This window comes from Thermobia domestica, chromosome 14 (genome assembly GCF_964235325.1).
Source record: "Thermobia domestica chromosome 14, izTheDome1.hap1.1, whole genome shotgun sequence".
Taxonomy (NCBI): Eukaryota; Metazoa; Arthropoda; class Insecta; order Zygentoma; family Lepismatidae; genus Thermobia; species Thermobia domestica.
The window spans coordinates 186,764,242-186,782,292 of record NC_137467.1 but is presented as its reverse complement, the minus strand read 5'-3'; positions in this window follow the sequence as shown (position 1 = coordinate 186,782,292).

The following is an 18,051-nucleotide window of genomic DNA, read 5'->3' as shown; positions in this document are numbered from 1 at the left end:
ATCCGTGCCTCAGATTTGTCAATCATCACACCTTCAGTTAATTACTCTAAGAAAAAAGAAAGATAACGAGTTCGGAATTTGCTAGATTCATGTTTCTCCAAGGCTGATGATGATGATGATGGTAATGTTAGGTGTTCAGTATAATAATAATAAGGGCATAAACACATCTCTCTTTGTTTCAGACAATTCTCATAGCTCGTGAAGAAAAAAATATTACTTTTAGATTCATTTGCCATCGAATCGAGAAACTTTTCGGTACTAAAAGACATAAGTCGCAAATCGACAAGTACATTTTTTCAAATTCGAAATGAAACAGAAACATCCGAGACGCGTAGTATTGTCACTAATGTACCTGCAAACATGTTATGCTAAAAGAAAATGGCAACGTTAATTTTCACTGAAGAGTGGAAATACGAAGAAATTCTGTTAGGTGGAACGTTAAACTAAATATATTTCATCTCTCTCTCTCTCTCTCTTACGAAGGGCATGATGTCTCAATGATTGCGAAAACTATTACTTAACACAATATGATGTTCTTATTCCGTAGCAAATACGAAAACTCAATTTAGAGGTACGTTCAAATCAGTTTAACGTATTACTTCTATGCCCATTATGCTGAGGGAGACGGGTGATTAAGACAAATGAATGAATGAATACTTAGTAGAATGAGAATGTATGAGTAGACCATGAAAACTCATGGACACGATGTTCGGAAGTCCACCACAGTGCACGACAATTAGTAATAAAAAACTATAAGCTTACTTGTTTGGAGATCGAACTAGGGACCACATGCACTGGATTACGGAACAATGATCTACTACACTAAGTATTCATCTGAAAGAGTAAGTCGTTGCTTTACCACTGAGCCACACATACACAAACGTTCACATATTTCTTACGTTCGAAGTGTAAGAAAATATTTCAGATTAACGTACCACGATTATGCTGAGGATGACGGGTGATTAAGACAAATGAATGAATGAATACTTAGTAGAATGAGAATGTATGAGTACACCATGAAAACCCACGAACACGATGTTGAACTAGGGACTGCATGCACTAGATGTAAGCATCCTGTCACAGTGCACGACAATTAATAATAAAAAACTTCTTTTAGTCTTTTCCGCTGGACTGCGTAACATCGCCGTCCTCTGTGAACGAATACAGATTATTATAATCACACTTCTCAGAAACGAGATATCGTAGCCATGACACTGCATTTTTCTTCTTTCACACACACACACACACACACACACATACACATATACTTTCTCTCTCTATCTTTCTTCATGCAGTGTGATAAAACAAGGAAATAACATACAAAGCTCTTCGTAGCCTTGCATTAAATGCTTGTTTTTTTTTCACACTACAATGCAATCTGAAGATTGACTTCCAGACTATGTAATACAACGGGATGCCACAGGAAAAAGCTATGTTTATCCGTCTAATTGACTGATTGAAATTTTCATGCTTTAAGGATGCTGATAACTTCTAGATCATCATTTTGTACTTACATTTTCAAAACGAAACAAGACGATAAAAGATTTTTGAGAATACTTTGAGAATGAACACTAAAAACAGTAAGATCAAGAATTGGTTTCTTTGAAAAACAATTCACCGTTTCAAAATAAATTCTATCATCTCTTTATCAAATTGAAATGATAGAAATTATTTCTGGTTTTATTACTGATTATCATAAATCCGATCCGATCTTTATTTTCCGTGGGGGTCTTTAAATGATGTACAAACCTGTTACATTTTAGGTTTGACGAGTATGATGGCTCAGTGATAGAGGATTTACAACCAGTATTTTGGGGTCCCTGATTCGATCGCGGTTCACACCGTATGGACTTTCTGATAAATTCAAAAATATACAAACACAACGTTCTTCACCGTAAACGTACGTTGTACTGTGATCGAAAAAAAGACGTCCGTACGGTTTCTTTTCAGATCAACCATTCTAAATGAAGTTTCTTAACTCCTAAAAGAGAAGTATCGGAATAACAACAACATTAGTATACTAATTTAAAAATCCTACCATATTGATCGATCACAAAATACAAATTTTATGTGAAAATAATAAAAGATTTCAATTTCACTATATTATTCTTATTCTTATTAAATGCACTAGAATTAGTACTACACTGTTCAGTATAAATGAAAAAGATTTTCTGCTTCTTTATGAACAGAAGTCCACTTCATTGAAACCCATCAACTCTAAAGTTCGTTTTCCGTCAAACTTAACTGTGTTTGTACACTATCAAATAAATCAGTCATAATTGAATCTATGAGTTTTTTGTTTATAGTCTGAAAACAAGCGGAATCAAATGTACAAGTTTTCTTTCCCATTCTGTTAAAATTTCACTTAAATACAAATACAAGGCCTTTAGCAACACGATTCACTTATTCAAATGAGCCACTTTTCAGCACAATACACATTAATTTGGCTTTCATTAAATTAAGACCATATGCACCATTTAATATGACAAGGAGGAGAAACAACCATGTTTCGTCTTGTTTATATATGTCCTATACACTTACGATTATGATATCAGTTCAGTAAATTCAAGATCGTGCATGTTAGGTCCAAATAAATTAATCTTCATTCCTTTATATATTAAACATATATTTCCATTTTCCAAATACGATGCTAATGCATCTGGAGGTTATACATAATAGCACATACGTAAATTATTTGTATAAATACATATTGTATACGATGCTAATGCATCTGGAGGTTATACATAATAGCACATACGTAAATTATTTGTATAAATACATATTGTTTTGATAACTTTAGAATATGTACATGTACTTTTTACAGTTATATACAAAGAAAAAGTATGTAATGGAACTTTATTCAAGTTTCACTTCAAATTGTACCATATTGAAAATTTAGTTCCTTATTGCAACTTCTACTGGCACTTTTATGTATATCATCATTCGGAGCACTACGAAATACTTGCATATCAGAGCACTTTTTCTGTATTTGTTTAATAAAAGCATATCCCTTCTTAAGGTAAAGAAATGAACAACTAGGAAACCATTTCGCATGTTCTATCCATGGAACATCGTTATCAGTCCAATCTTTTAATCCACCAGCACAATAGAAGCATATAGTTTGGGCTCTTTTCTTCGTGTAAAAAAATCCAGCATCACTTAATTGATCCGGGCATTGTTTTGATGAAATAGGCCAGTGTTCGAATGTTCTTAAACGTAATTCCTTTGTACAATACTGATTATATTGAGTGGCAAAACATTTATATGCACCACTATATGGTAATTCTGGCTTTTGTTGGAATGGTATCCTTTCAGATACAGAATTTGGTCGCAGTTCAATTCTTAATCTTCCACTATTCGTATTTTTCTAATCGTCTACTTAAATGATATCTTGCTTACGTTTCTATGTTCAATTATGTTCGAAATCTATGGAAGTCAATATTATAAAGTTACTTGTGATTTACACAGCCATGCTATTTCAGCAGATGATCAACAGAGACTAATGACAGTATGCATACAAATATCTGCGCACACATACATGATGCAGGAAAGGATGACGGAGAGGAAATCATGTTTCATCTTGTTTATACGTGTACCATACACTTACGAAAGACCACGATCGTTTGGGATCCGGGTTCGATTCTCGATGAGAAACCATTCTTTTTTTTCATACAAGGATTAATTCAACTCTAAATCTTAAAGTACAGGTATTGAGTTCGATTCCTGTGAGAGAGATCTTTCAAAATGAAAGCATATTTAGTGTCCGACTTCGATTCTCGATGACAAAGCATTCAATACTTTAAGACAATGTTCCTCTGGGGAAATCGGTTGCGATGATGTGCAAGTCAGCCATAAATGTTTATACATGTCGCATATGCTTACGAAGAACCGCGCCCTTGGGGGTCCAGGGTTCGATTCTTGATGAGAAAGCATTAAATATTTTCAGGCATTAAGTTAATTCGATCCTTTCTATCGTGGAAACGAAGTGCTATATACGTGAAATTCTTTTTTTTCATGCGAGGATTAATCCAACTGAACGGTCATGAAGTACAGGTCTTGCGTTTGATTCCCGTGTCTTGGTTCGACCCTCGATGAGAAAGAATTACACATTTTAAGGCATGAAGTTAATTCGATCCTTTCTGTCGTGAAAACGAAGTGCCATATACGTGAAATTCTTTTTCTTTCATGCAAGGATCAATTCGACTCTAAATCGTGAAGTACTGCTCTTGCGTTCGATTTCAATGAGAGAGCTTTCAAAATGAAAGCATATTTAGGGTTCAGGTTCGATTCTCGATGAGAAAGCATTGAATATTTTAAGACATTAAGTATGCTCTTCGGTTTCCCAGAGGGAACGGGTCGGGAAAAGACGAAGACAAATCAAATTGGAGTGCTTCGATCACTGAATATCAAAGGATTGGAGGATAAAGGTCTAACCTATGCTATGCAAAATAGCTATTCAATACATAACGAAAAGACGAAAATCAATCAATCAATTGGAAAGCTTCGATTGTGATAACTGAAAGGACTCTGATGAAGATCCGATAGCCGCCCAAGACTAAGAGCATCCCAGGGGGGCTAAATCGCTTATGCTCTTCGACTTCCCAGAATGTACGTGGCGGGGAAAGACCAATCTTATACAAAATTAGCTATTCAATACATAACGAAAAGACGAAAATCAATCAATCAATTGGGAAGTTTCGATCGTGATAACTGATAGGACTCTGATGAAGATCCGATAGCCGTCCAACATTGTGAGGATCCAAGACTATGAGCATCCAAGGGGGCTAAATAGCTTATGCTCTTCTACTTCCCAAAAGGAACGGCGCAGGGAAAGACCAATGCTATAGAAAATTAGCTATTCAATACATAACGAAAGACAAAAATCAATCAATCAATTGGGAAGCTTCGATCATGATAACTGATAGGACTGTCATCCGTCTAAGAGCATTTAGCTATTCAATACATAACGAAGAGCAAAAATCAATCAATCAATTGGGAAGCTTCGATCATGATAACTGATAGGACTATGATCCGTCCAAGAGTATGAACATCCAAGACTATCAGCATAGCAACAGGCTGTTCTCATAAACAAACATTTTCCCACGCGCTCCTGTGCTAGCCGTAAAAGGCTATGAACATAACAACTAAAGGCTTGTCGAAACTTGCCTCCCAATTCCAGGAAATGATATCGATTTCTAGGAAAACAAGATTAAATTTCGCTGACTCGACCTTCTATACGCCGGGACATCTACTAATAAAATATAAGTTCTGAGCCCCCTCCCCACCAATCCTGACTGAACATTGCACATTGGCCAATACGCCACTGATATCGTTAGCGTGGAAATAAACTGCTCCATACCTTCTATTAAATATGCCCTTAACCATGGCGCATATTGTGGCATGTCTTGGTAGTCACAATAGGTGGAAATAAATGTTGACGAAGTTTATAGAAGAAATGGTTGTATACATGCAGAATTTCTGGAAAAACTGCCGACGCCCATGAACGAGGGTGAACTGTAAAAACAAAAAGAGGAAGAAATAGTTCTTTGTTTCATGAGATGGAACTTTAAATAATGATGTTTTTCTTTTTAATCATTGTGTTATTTGCTCTTGTTTAAAAAAGAAAATAAAAGAGTGTACATAAACGTGAAAAAAGCTGAGTTCTCCTCTAATTATGAGAAATAGGTTTAAAAATACCAAATGTGAAATTGTATTTTGAGCATTAATAAAGATTAAATTGTAACACAGAAGAGGATTTGCTTTTTAAATGAATGTTAAGTTAAATAATAAATTGTTAGATTAGGCTAGGTTAGGTTAGTGGTCATTGTAAATGGTAACAGTAAATTGTTAGTCGTTAGTTTCAATATAGATAAATTCTACGATATTAGGTTAGGTTAAGTTAGTTTTGATTGTAAATTGTAACAGTAAATTGTTAGCAGTCATTTACAATATAGATACAGTCAAAGATGGTCATTCTAAGTTGTTAATGGTAATTTTCAATACAGATACAGTCTACGATATTGGAATCTTTGAAACCCCATGACAAAAGAATACGAAAAAATTTAGGACAAAAAATTGGTGTTAAGGAATATGTCTCACGGGCGTGGCGTAGCAACTTTTATCGTAGAAAGATAATGTTTAGTCGAATATGGCTATGTAATATGAAGAGATGCGAGTATAGTACACTTTGGGGATCCTATGGTACAATTTGTACAATACCGGTGTTTCATGGTACATTGCGTTATAACTCTCCTATTTGAGCTTTTTCTGACGGTTATACATAATAGCACATACGTAAATTATTTGTATAAATACATATTGTATACGATGCTAATTCATCTGGAGGTTATATATAATAGCACATACGTAAATTATTTGTATAAATACATATTGTTTTGATAACTTTAGAATATGTACATGTACTTTTTACAGTTATATACAAAGAAAAAGTATGTAATGGAACTTTATTCAAGTTTCACTTCAAATTGTACCATATTGAACATTAAGTTCCTTATTGCAACTTTTACTGGCACTTTTATGTATATCATCATTCGGAGCACTACGAAATACTTGCATATCAGAGCACTTTTTCTGTATTTGTTTAATAAAAGCATATCCGTTCTTAAGATAAAGAAATGAACAATTAGGAAACCATTTCGCATGTTCTATCCATGGAACATCGTTATCAGTCCAATCTTTTAATCCACCAGCACAATAGAAGCATATAGTTTGGGCTCTTTTCTTCGTGTAAAAAAATCCAGCATCACTTAATTGATCCGGGCATTGTTTTGATGAAATAAGCCAGTGTTCGAATTTTCTTAAAGGTAATTCCTTTGTATACACGACTCCAAAAGTGCATTACCACCTGCAATTCTCCCTTTCCTTTAATAGCAGGCAACCCAAAAAGCTCAGCGCTTGGGTTGGTTGCACATTCGAAAGGCGTTGGACCAAACCTCAATTTTGTTACAAATATATCAGTGTGGCAAACTGCAAATAAGAGAATAAAATAAATTGTTAAGACTTACCATTTTTTTTATCGTGATGGCAATGGATGACATAAAAGTTACAAAATCATCTTACATAAGCAGTTCAAACAAGGTGAATGGTAAGAAACACACATAAGAGGAAAGCAGTTTCTTTCCTTTTCCAAAAGAAAATCTCGTAAAGAAGAAAAAGATTATATAATGTAAAGGTTTAATATAAAAGCCTAACACCCCAAAACAAACATCCACACTACACAGAAAGAGAGAGAAACACAGAATAAGGAGCCCCAATGGCTTAGCTGACTAGCGGGCCTCTCATACAAGATATAGAGATGGGACCCTAGTTGTAAAACTAATTGTTATAATAATAATAATAATAATTGTTATTATTATTATTAAAAATCTACTTTCCCAATCTCTGACCTACCTAAGAGAATGTCTGTATATAGCGGTCATGTGAGTACCTTTTGTCAATGAGTGGTCCTAAAGGTAAAAGGGATGCAAATCTCTGAGAGAGAGAAACAAAAAAACTTTCTTATGATAAATTCTAGGGGGAAAGTTCGAGGAATTGCTTTTGACGGGTGCTTTCTTGTTTTTCGGGGACAGAAAATTGTATCGCCTAAGAAATTACAGTATATAATATTGCAAATTTGCAAGTGCATTTATTTACAATGCAATTTGAGGTAATAAAGAAATTGAAGACTTCGGGACAAACGACTTGTCAAGTCCAAAAAGTGAAACTATAAAGGAGATAGCTTCACAAGGATTTCTATTCATCTGATTTTCTTCAAACTTGGCACATATATACTAGACCGAAAATAAATGCACATATTTTTTTTTTGTTTCTTTCGGAGAACAGGTTAAAGGAGGCAAAGGGTCCCTTTTTAAAAAGGGTACCTTTGATTTAAAAGAACCAAATTAAAGAAACGATACTCTGCCGATGCAAAGATGACTTCAAAATACGGGTTTTGAAGTTTTTCACAGAGAAGTTTTGCAGAGGCAATGCTCCTTCGAAATGAGAAAGGACCCCGAGCAATCTTTATGGAAATTGGATTTCGGTGGAATTGCTTGGAACCGTGTTATGTTGTAGATATTATGTTCCTGAGAAAGTCTCAATGGACACAACCAAAAATCGTTGGTCGTTTGGCCACCATGAGGCCACTTTCTTAAAAAAAGCTGAAGAAAACGACATTCGAGATTTTGGACAAAAATACTAAAACCGTGATGTTGTAGATATTGTGATTCCAAAAAGGTCCTAATGGCCATAATCACCAAACACTGATATTTGGCCACTACAGGGCTACTTTTTTTGAAAACAGCCAAACATAGTGATATTCTGGATTTCAAAGAAAATCAGTAAAACTGTTATGTGTTATAGATGTTGTGATCCTGAGAAAAAGTCACAATAAGCACAACCACCAATCACTGACCGTTTGGTAACTACAGAGACACATTTTTGCCAACAGCAGAACTTAACGATATTTTGGATTTCATAGCAATTGCTTGAAACGGTGATATGTTGTAGATATTGTGATTCTGGGAGAAGGTCTTAATGAGCACAACCATTAATCACTGATCGTTTGGCCACTACGCGGCCACTGTTTTGAAAGTAACCGAAGGTGAAGATGTTCTTGATTTCGGTAAAAATGACTAAAACTGTGATATGTTGTAGATATTGTGATTCTGAGAAAAGGTCTTAATGGGCACAAACACTAATCAATGACCGTTTGGCCACAACCAGGCCACTTTCTTGAAAGTAACCGAAGATAGCCACGTTCTGGATTTCGGTAAAATGACTGAAACTGTGATATGTTGTAGATGTGGTAATTCTGAGAAAAGGTCTTAATGGGCACAAACACTTATCAATGACCGTTTGGCCACGACCAGGCCACTTTCTTGAAAGTAACCGAAGATGGCCATGTTCTGGATTTCGGTAAAATCACTGAAACTGTGATATTTTGTAATATTGAGATTCTGAGAAAATGTCTTAATGGGCACAAACACTAATCAATGACCATTTGGCCACAACGAGGCCACTTTCTTGAATGTAACCGAAGATGGCCATGTTCTGGATTTCGGTAAAATCACTGAAACTGTGATATTTTGTAGATATTGTGATTCTGAGAAAATGTCTTAATGGGCACAAACACTAATCAATGACCGTTTGGCCACGACCAGGCCACTTTCTTGAAAGTAACCGAAAATATTGATGGCCTGGATTCAGTAAAAATGACTGAAACTGTGATATGTTGTAGACATTGTGATTATGACAAAAAGTCTTAATGGGCATAGCCAATAATCACTGGCCGTTTGGACACTACGAGCCCAATTTTTTGAAAGTAAGTGAAAATGGTGATGTTCTAGATTTAGGTAAAAATGACTGAAAGTATGATATGTTGTAGATATTGTGATTCTGGGAAAAGGTCTTAATGAGCACAACCATTAATCACTGATCGTTAGACCACTTTTTTGAAAGTAACGGAACATGGTGATGTTCTGGATTTCGGTAAAAATGACTGAAACTGTGATATGTGTTGTAGATGTGGTGATTCTAAGAAAATGTCTTAATAGGCACAACCATTAGTCACTGACCTTTGGCCACAACCAGGCCACTTTCTTGAAAGTAACCGAAAATATTGATGGCCTGGATTTCGGTAAAATTGACTGAAATTGTGATATGTTGTAGCCATTGTGATTGTGAGAAAAAGTCTTAATGGGCACAGCCAATAATCACTGGCCGTTTGGACACTACGAGGGCACTTTTTTGAAAGTAACGGAACATGGTGATGTTCTGGATTTCGGTAAAAATGACTGAAACTGATATGTTGTAGATGTGGTGATTCTGAGAAAATGTCCTAATGGGCACAACCAATAAATACTGAGCGTTTGGCCATTATTGGGCCACTTTCTTGAAAGTAACGGAACATGGTGATGTTCTTGATTTAGATAGAAATGACTGAAACTGTGATATATTGTAGATATTGTGATTCTGAGAAAATGTCCTAATGGTCACAACCAATAAATACTGAGCGTTTGGCCATTACAGGGCCACTTTATTTTAAAGTAACGGAACATGGTGATGTTCTGGATTTAGGCAAAAATGACCGAAACTTTGATATGTTATAGATCTTGTGATTCCACGAATAGGTCTCAATGGGCACACAAACTAATCACTGACCTCTGGCCACAACCAGGCCACTTTCTTGAAAGTAACCGAAGATGGTGATGTTCTGGATTTCGGTAAAAATGACTGAAACTGTGATATGTTGTAGATCTTGTGATTCTGAGAAAAGGACACAACCACTAATCACTGACCGTTTGGCCACTACAGGGCCACTTTTTGGAAAGAAATCCAATATATTGATTTTCTGGATTTCATTAAAAATGACTGAAACTGTGAATGTTGTAGATATTGTGATTCTGAGAAAATGTCCTAATGGGCACAACTAATAATTACTGACCGATTGGCCACTACCGGGCCACTTTCTTGAAAGTAACGGAACATAGTGATGTTCTGGATTTCGATAGAAATGACTGAAACTGTGATATGTTGTAGATCTTGTGATTCGGAGAAAAGGTCTCAATGGTCACACATATTACTCAGTTTCCGTTTGGCCATTACAGTTCACTATCTTGAAAGTAACCGAAAATGTTGGTGTCCTGGATTTCGGTAAAAATGACTGAAACTGTGATATGTTGTAGATTGCTGATTCTGAGAGAAGGTCTTAATAGGCAGAACCACTAATCGCTGACTATTGGCCAGAAGCAGGCCGCTTTCTTGAAAGAACCGGAAATATTGATGGCCTGGATTTCGGTGAAAATGACTGAAACTGTGATACGTTGTAGATATAGTGATTCTGAGAAAAGGTCTTAGTGGGCACAAACACTAATCAATGAACGTTTGGCCACAACCAGGCCACTTTCTTGAAAGTAACCGAAGATAGACACGTTCTGGATTTCGGTAAAATGACTGAAACTGTGATATGTTGTAGATGTGGTAATTCTGATAGAAGGTCTTAATGGGCACAAACACTAATCAATGACCGTTTGGCCACGACCAGGCCACTTTCTTGAAAGTAACCGAAAATATTGATGGCCTGGATTTCGGTAAAAATGACTGAAACTGTGATATGTTGTAGACATTGTGATTATGACAAAAAGTGTTAATGGGCACAGCCAATAATCACTGGCCGTTTGGCCACGACCAGGCCACTTTCTTGAAAGTAACCGAAAATATTGATGGCCTGGATTTCGGTAAAATTGATTGAAATTGCGATATGTTGTAGCCATTGTGATTGTGAGAAAAAGTCTTAATGGGCGCAGCCAATAATCACTGGCCGTTTGGACACTACGAGGGCACTTTTTTGAAAGTAACGGAACATGGTGATGTTCTGGATTTCGGTAAAAATGACTGAAATTGCGATATGTTGTAGATGTGGTGATTCTGAGAAAATGTCCTAATGGGCACAACCAATAATTACTGAGCGTTTGGCCACTACAGGGCAACGGTGTTGTTCTGGATTTCGGTAAAAATTACCGAAACTGTGATATGTTGTAGATCTTGTGATTCTGAGAAAATGTCCTAATGGGCACAACCAATAAATACTGAGCGTTTGGCCATTATTGGGCCACTTTCTTGAAAGTAACGGAACATGGTGATGTTCTTGATTTCGATAGAAATGACTGAAACTGTGATATATTGTAGATATTGTGATTCTGAGAAAATGTCCTAATGGTCACAACCAATAAATACTGAGCGTTTGGCCATTACAGGGCCACTTTCTTTTAAAGTAACGGAACATGGTGATGTTCTGGATTTAGGCAAAAATGACCGAAACTTTGATATGTTATAGATCTTGTGATTCCACGAATAGGTCGCAATGGGCACACAAACTAATCACTGACCTCTGGCCACTACCAGGCCACTTTCTTGAAAGTAACCGAAGATGGTGATGTTCTGGATTTCGGTAAAAATGACTGAAACTGTGATATGTTGTAGATCTTGTGATTCTGAGAAAAGGACACAACCACTAATCACTGACCGTTTGGCCACTACAGGGCCACTTTTTGGAAAGTAATCCAATATATTGATTTTCTGGATTTCATTAAAAATGACTGAAACTGTGAATGTTGTAGATATTGTGATTCTGAGAAAATGTCCTAATGGGCACAACTAATAATTACTGACCGATTGGCCACTACCGGGCCACTTTCTTGAAAGTAACGGAACATAGTGATGTTCTGGATTTCAATAGAAATGACTGAAACTGTGATATGTTGTAGATCTTGTGATTCGGAGAAAAGGTCTCAATGGTCACACATACTACTCAGTTTCCGTTTGGCCATTTCAGTTCACTATCTTGAAAGTAACCGAAAATATTGATGTCCTGGATTTCATTAAAAATGACTGAAACTGTGATATGTTGTAGATTGCTGATTCTGAGGGAAGGTCTTAATAGGCAGAACCACTAATCGTTGACCATTGGCCAGAAGCAGGCCGCTTTCTTGAAAGAACCGAAAATATTGATGGCCTGGATTTCGGTGAAAATGACTGAAACTGTGATACGTTGTAGATATAGTGATTCTGAGAAAAGGTCTTAGTGGGCACAAACACTAATCAATGAACGTTTGGCCACAACCAGGCCACTTTCTTGAAAGTAACCGAAGATAGACACGTTCTGGATTTCGGTAAAATGACTGAAACTGTGAGATGTTGTAGATATTGTGATTATGAGAAAATGTCCTAATGGGAACAACCAAAAATTACTGATCGTTTAGCCACAACCAGGCCAATTGAAAGTAACCAAAGATGGTGAAATTCTAGATTTCGGTAAAAATGACTGAAACTGTGATATGTTGTAGATATTGTGATTCTGAGAAAAGGATTTAATAGGCACAACCACTACTCACTGACCGTTTCGCCACTACAGGGACAATTTTGGAAAGTAATCGAAAATGTTGACTTTCTGGATTTCGGAAAAATGACTGAAACTGTGATATGTTGTAGATATTGTGATCCTGAGAAAAGGATTTAATAGGCACAACCACTAATCACTGATCGTTTCGATACTACAGGGCCACTTTTTTTTAAAGTAACGGAACATGGTGATGTTCTGCATTTCTTAAAAAAATAACTGAAACTGTGATATGTTGTAGATCTTGAGATTCCGAGAAAATGTCTCAATGGGCATACCCACTAATCACTGACCGTTTGACCACAACCAGGCCACTTTCTTGAAAGTAAGCGAGGATGGTGATGTTCTGGATTTAGGTAAAAATGACTGAAACTGTGATATGTTGTAGATCTTGTAATTCTGAGAAAATGGTACAACACCTAATCAGTAACCATTTGGCCACTACAGGGCTACTTTTTGGATGGTAATCGAAAATATTGATGTTCTGGATTTCGGTAAAAATGACTGGAACTGTGATATGTTGTAGATCTTGTGATTCCGAGAAAAGGTTTGAATGGGCATACCCACTAATCACTGACAGTTTGGCCATTACAGGGCCACTTTTTTAAAGTAACGGAACATGGTGATGTTCTGGATTTCGGTACAAATGACTGAAAAGTGATATGTTTTAGATCTTGTAAGGTCTCCATGGGCACACAAACTAATCACTGACCTTTGGCAACAACCAGGCCACTTTGTTGAAAGTAATCGAATATGATGTTCTGGATTTCGAAAAAATAAAACTGTGATATGTTGTAGATCTTGTGATTCTGAGAATAGGGCACAACCACTAATCACTCAACGTTTGGCCACTACAGGTCCACTTTTTGGAAAATAATCGAATATGTTGATTTTCTGGATTTCGCTAAAAATGACTGAAACTGTGATATGTTGTAGATATTGTGATTCTGAGAAAATGTCCTAATGGGCACAACTAATAATTACGGACCGTTTGGCCACTACCAGGCCACTTTCTTGAAAGTAACGGAACATGGTGATGTTCTGGATTTCGACAGAAGTGACTGAAACTGTGATATGTTGTAAATCTTGTGATTCCGAGAAAAGGTCTTAATGGGCACACACACTAATCATTTTCCGTTTGGCAATTACAGGCCACTTTCTTGAAGGTAACCGAAAATGTTGATGTCCTGGATTTCAGTAAAAATGACTGAAACTGTGATATGTTGTAGATATTGTGATTCCTCTGAGAGAAAGTCTTAATGGGCACAGCAAATAATCACTGGCGTTTGGACACTACGAGATGACTTGTTTGAAAGTAAGCTAAAATTGTGATGTTCTGCATTTAGGTAAAAATGACTGAAACTGTGATATGTTGTAGATATTGTTATTCTGAGAAAATGTCCTAATGGGTACAACTAATAGTTACTGACCGCTTGGCCACAACCAGGCCACTTGAAAGTAACCAAAGATGGTGATATTCTGGATTTCGGTAAAAATGACTGAAACTGTGATATGTTGTAGATATTGTGATTCTGAGAAAAGAATTAATAGGCACAAACACTACTCACTGACCGTTTCGCCACTACAGGCCAATTTTGGAAAGTAATCGAAAATGTTGATGTTCTGGATTTCGGTAAAAATGACTGAAATAATGGAGTGTCAGTGGGTCAATTGGATTAAGATTTTTAAGTGGGTTGTGGGTCAACAGGATATGACTCACTGCGACACACAACCCACCGTGACCCACTTTGACCAATAATCCATTCTGACCCACGCTGACCCACCGAACTACTGTGACTCACCAACCCATTCTGCTCAGTGCATTGTAAACAGCTTCTTCTGAGCACTGGTTAATTTGTCTACATTTTACTTTCAAGGCCTTCTTTTTTCTTCTTTTTCATTTGTTTCTATTGAAGAAAGAACTTCAGGCACTCTTGCAGAACTTTAGGAAATTGATCATATTTGCAATTGTAATAATATCAATAGGACTTACTTCTTGACTTTTCAGACACAGCCTAAGTGTTTTTAGAGGAGCTAACTACTGGTTTTATTTTGAATCACCTATAATGTATGAATTATTATATAAAAATTTAATATAACTATGTATGTGTGATCATCAACATCAAAGTCAACTGAAATGACATTTGGCATATACATAGTTAGGCCCTAATCTCAATATCATTTTTTAAAACTCACTTTTGTTTGAGGGGGCATTTTCTATATATAGGATTGATTTCTAAAAATAATCGAAAACGATCGATATTAGTTGACTGCCTAATATTGATATTAGGCAGTCCTTAATATGAACCACTGTGACTGCCATGATATAAATTTATCTTCAACTGCTTCTTCAATGTTCTTCTTCTTTTTAGTTTTTACTTTCTATGGCTAGAGTCGAGGGTGAAAAAATATGCTGTTCAGAAAATGCTGTTTACAATGCAGTGAGCAGAGTGGGTCATAATGGGTGATGTGTCGCAGTGGGTCACGGTGGGTGGCTGGTCACATGCTGTTAACCCACGTCCCACTCAGAAAACTCGACCCACCGACCCACTGACCCACTCACCCACTCCAACTCTGGTTAACGTTTCGGCGTCTGGAGTAAACAAGTTCCGCCAGGGGAACTTTTTTCTTTCAAAATATATTTTTATATGTTCATATTTATTATTATTATTAATTACTTTCTTGTATTTTTTCCTACATCATCTTAGATTAGTGACCGCGGTTTAGGATAGATTATGTAAAGTCAAATACGGTTATGTATGTTTACATTTTCGTTTCTTTCTTTCAAAATGCACTCCTATCTGTTTACGTAGTCCAAACGTAGGCATACACCTCTGTATTGATCAACTATAACATTCTAGTGTATGAGTTTATTTGCTTCGGCTCTTCTGAGCTTAAGATGTAAGTAAAAACATATTAAGAACAAATAATAAAGAAACTAAGTCTACCTGATGGATAAAAATAAGAAATTATATAAAATGCAATGAGCTGATCAGTACGGTACTGTTTACGTACTTTTGGGTCACCCTGTATATTATTAATAATTTATTTCTTGCATTTAATAATAACTAGCTGAAAATAACCACTTTTCGCATGGGTCAGTTAAAATATCTATGTAAACAAACTGAACAACGAAACGAAAATATATCGGTAATTTTCTACTACTTTTACATATCGCGGGAAACGCCCCTTGAGACCCCCTAGTTCAAAATTTAAAAAGAACGCCTCTGGCTCCCAAGCGATGGGAGCTGTATTTAGAATTCAACGCATCTGGAAGAATCACCATTCATCTCAGCGACCGTGAAAACTAAGGATTTGATACTAATATAGGTCATTTTGGATTATTTTTACGTGTTTCTGTACATCTCCCCCCTCCCGGTGGCCCCGGCCCGCACGCAATGGTAGCTGATTTTGAAAGTCATCGCTAATTGAAGTGTCACCATTGATCTCAGTGACCGTGAAAACTATGAATTCGACAGAAATATCGGCAATTTTCTAATATTATTACATGTCTCGGTAAACGTGCCCCTCCCCTGAGACCCCTGGTTCGATTTTTTAAAAATAAAAACCACTTGGTCCTGGTCTGGGACCTGGACAAAAGTATCCGTTATTAAAATTTAGTAACTTTTTGTCAACTCGTCTGATCCCCAGGCCGCACACAGACAGACACACAAGCAAACTCGAACAGATAGAACAAACAGCGTTCTTTCGCATAGAATGTTGTTGCTTCCACCCAGCCTAAGTGCCGGAGGGCTTCTTTTATACGTAAACACGTCTATTGAATCTGCCTCTTCTATCGAAGTAATGGGTCGCGTGTAGTGCTAGTATTAGCTATTTTGTTGTTATTGACCTTGAAAAACTAACAAATGGTTTCACATCAAGTCACAAGTCGCTTTGGTCCGTGAAGTTGATATAGAGTAGAAATGACCTATGCATTACTCACCCGTTGTGAAATAGAAAGATTATGTTGATTTTATCTGAACACCCACAAATCTGTTATAGCAAAAGGACTTTCCACAACTACTTCCAATCTAGATTAAATTTCACGGGTAACTTTTTGAATCATACACAAGAGTATCATCGATATGTTAGTGTTAATAATATTTATGGAACAAAAGACAGGTTTTAAACTTCCAAACTGTGCTGTCGGAAATCTTATAGAGTGGTTTCATCCGTGTGTCTGTTGACAGATACCAGAGCAGAGACAGAAAGTTATATAGAGAAATGGTTTTCTGCTATTCATTCTTCATCCAATGAATAGAATAGGTTCCATCTCATCCGTTAACTTTATATTGAACCCAGAAGTGGTTCAAATTAGCAATTTCCGGTTCTAACATTTAACCCATAGATGAAAACGGTAACATACATGAAAACGTTTTCTTTCTTTTTTTTTTTTTTTTTTGCAAACGATTGCGCGTGTATAGGCAACATATCATAGTCATTCAAAATCTCTACTAAAATTGAAAATGGTTTAAATTTATTATTACTTCCGGTTTCAACAACAGTTTCAACTTTTATCGTCATAGCATAAAACGGTAACAGCGAGAACTGATTTTTGAAAACGAGTTACCATCTAGAGTCAACATCATGGGTACACAAAATATTCTACCGAAATTATAAATGGTTGAAATTTACTATTACTTCCGGTTTCAATTTCCAATTTCCGTCTAATAGAAATAATAAATGCTTCAAGATGTGGTCTTTTGCAATTAATTCAGTATCCAAAGAATATATTTTATTTCCTCCGTTAACCTTCTACTCAAACCGGAATTGCTTCAAATTAGCCATTTCCGATTTCAACGTTTGTCGATATATAAAGAAAATGATAACGGATAGTGAGAAGTGGTTTCTGCAAACGATTTAGAGTCTAAAGACAAATATCTACAATACTAAATTCGGCTGTAGTTAGAATTTATTAGAACTTCTGGTTTCAATAACGGTTTCAACGTTTATCGCTATAGAATGAAAACGGCAGCAGGTAGCTAGAAACAGTTTTAAGCAAACGATTCAGCCTCTCAACAAACATATCGTTACTATCCATATAACTCTACTAAAAGTGGAAATTGTTTAAATTTACTAGTATTTCCTGTTCCAATACTGATTTCCGTAGAGCAAAAATGGTAAAAGATATTAAAAAGTGGCTTTTTGCAATC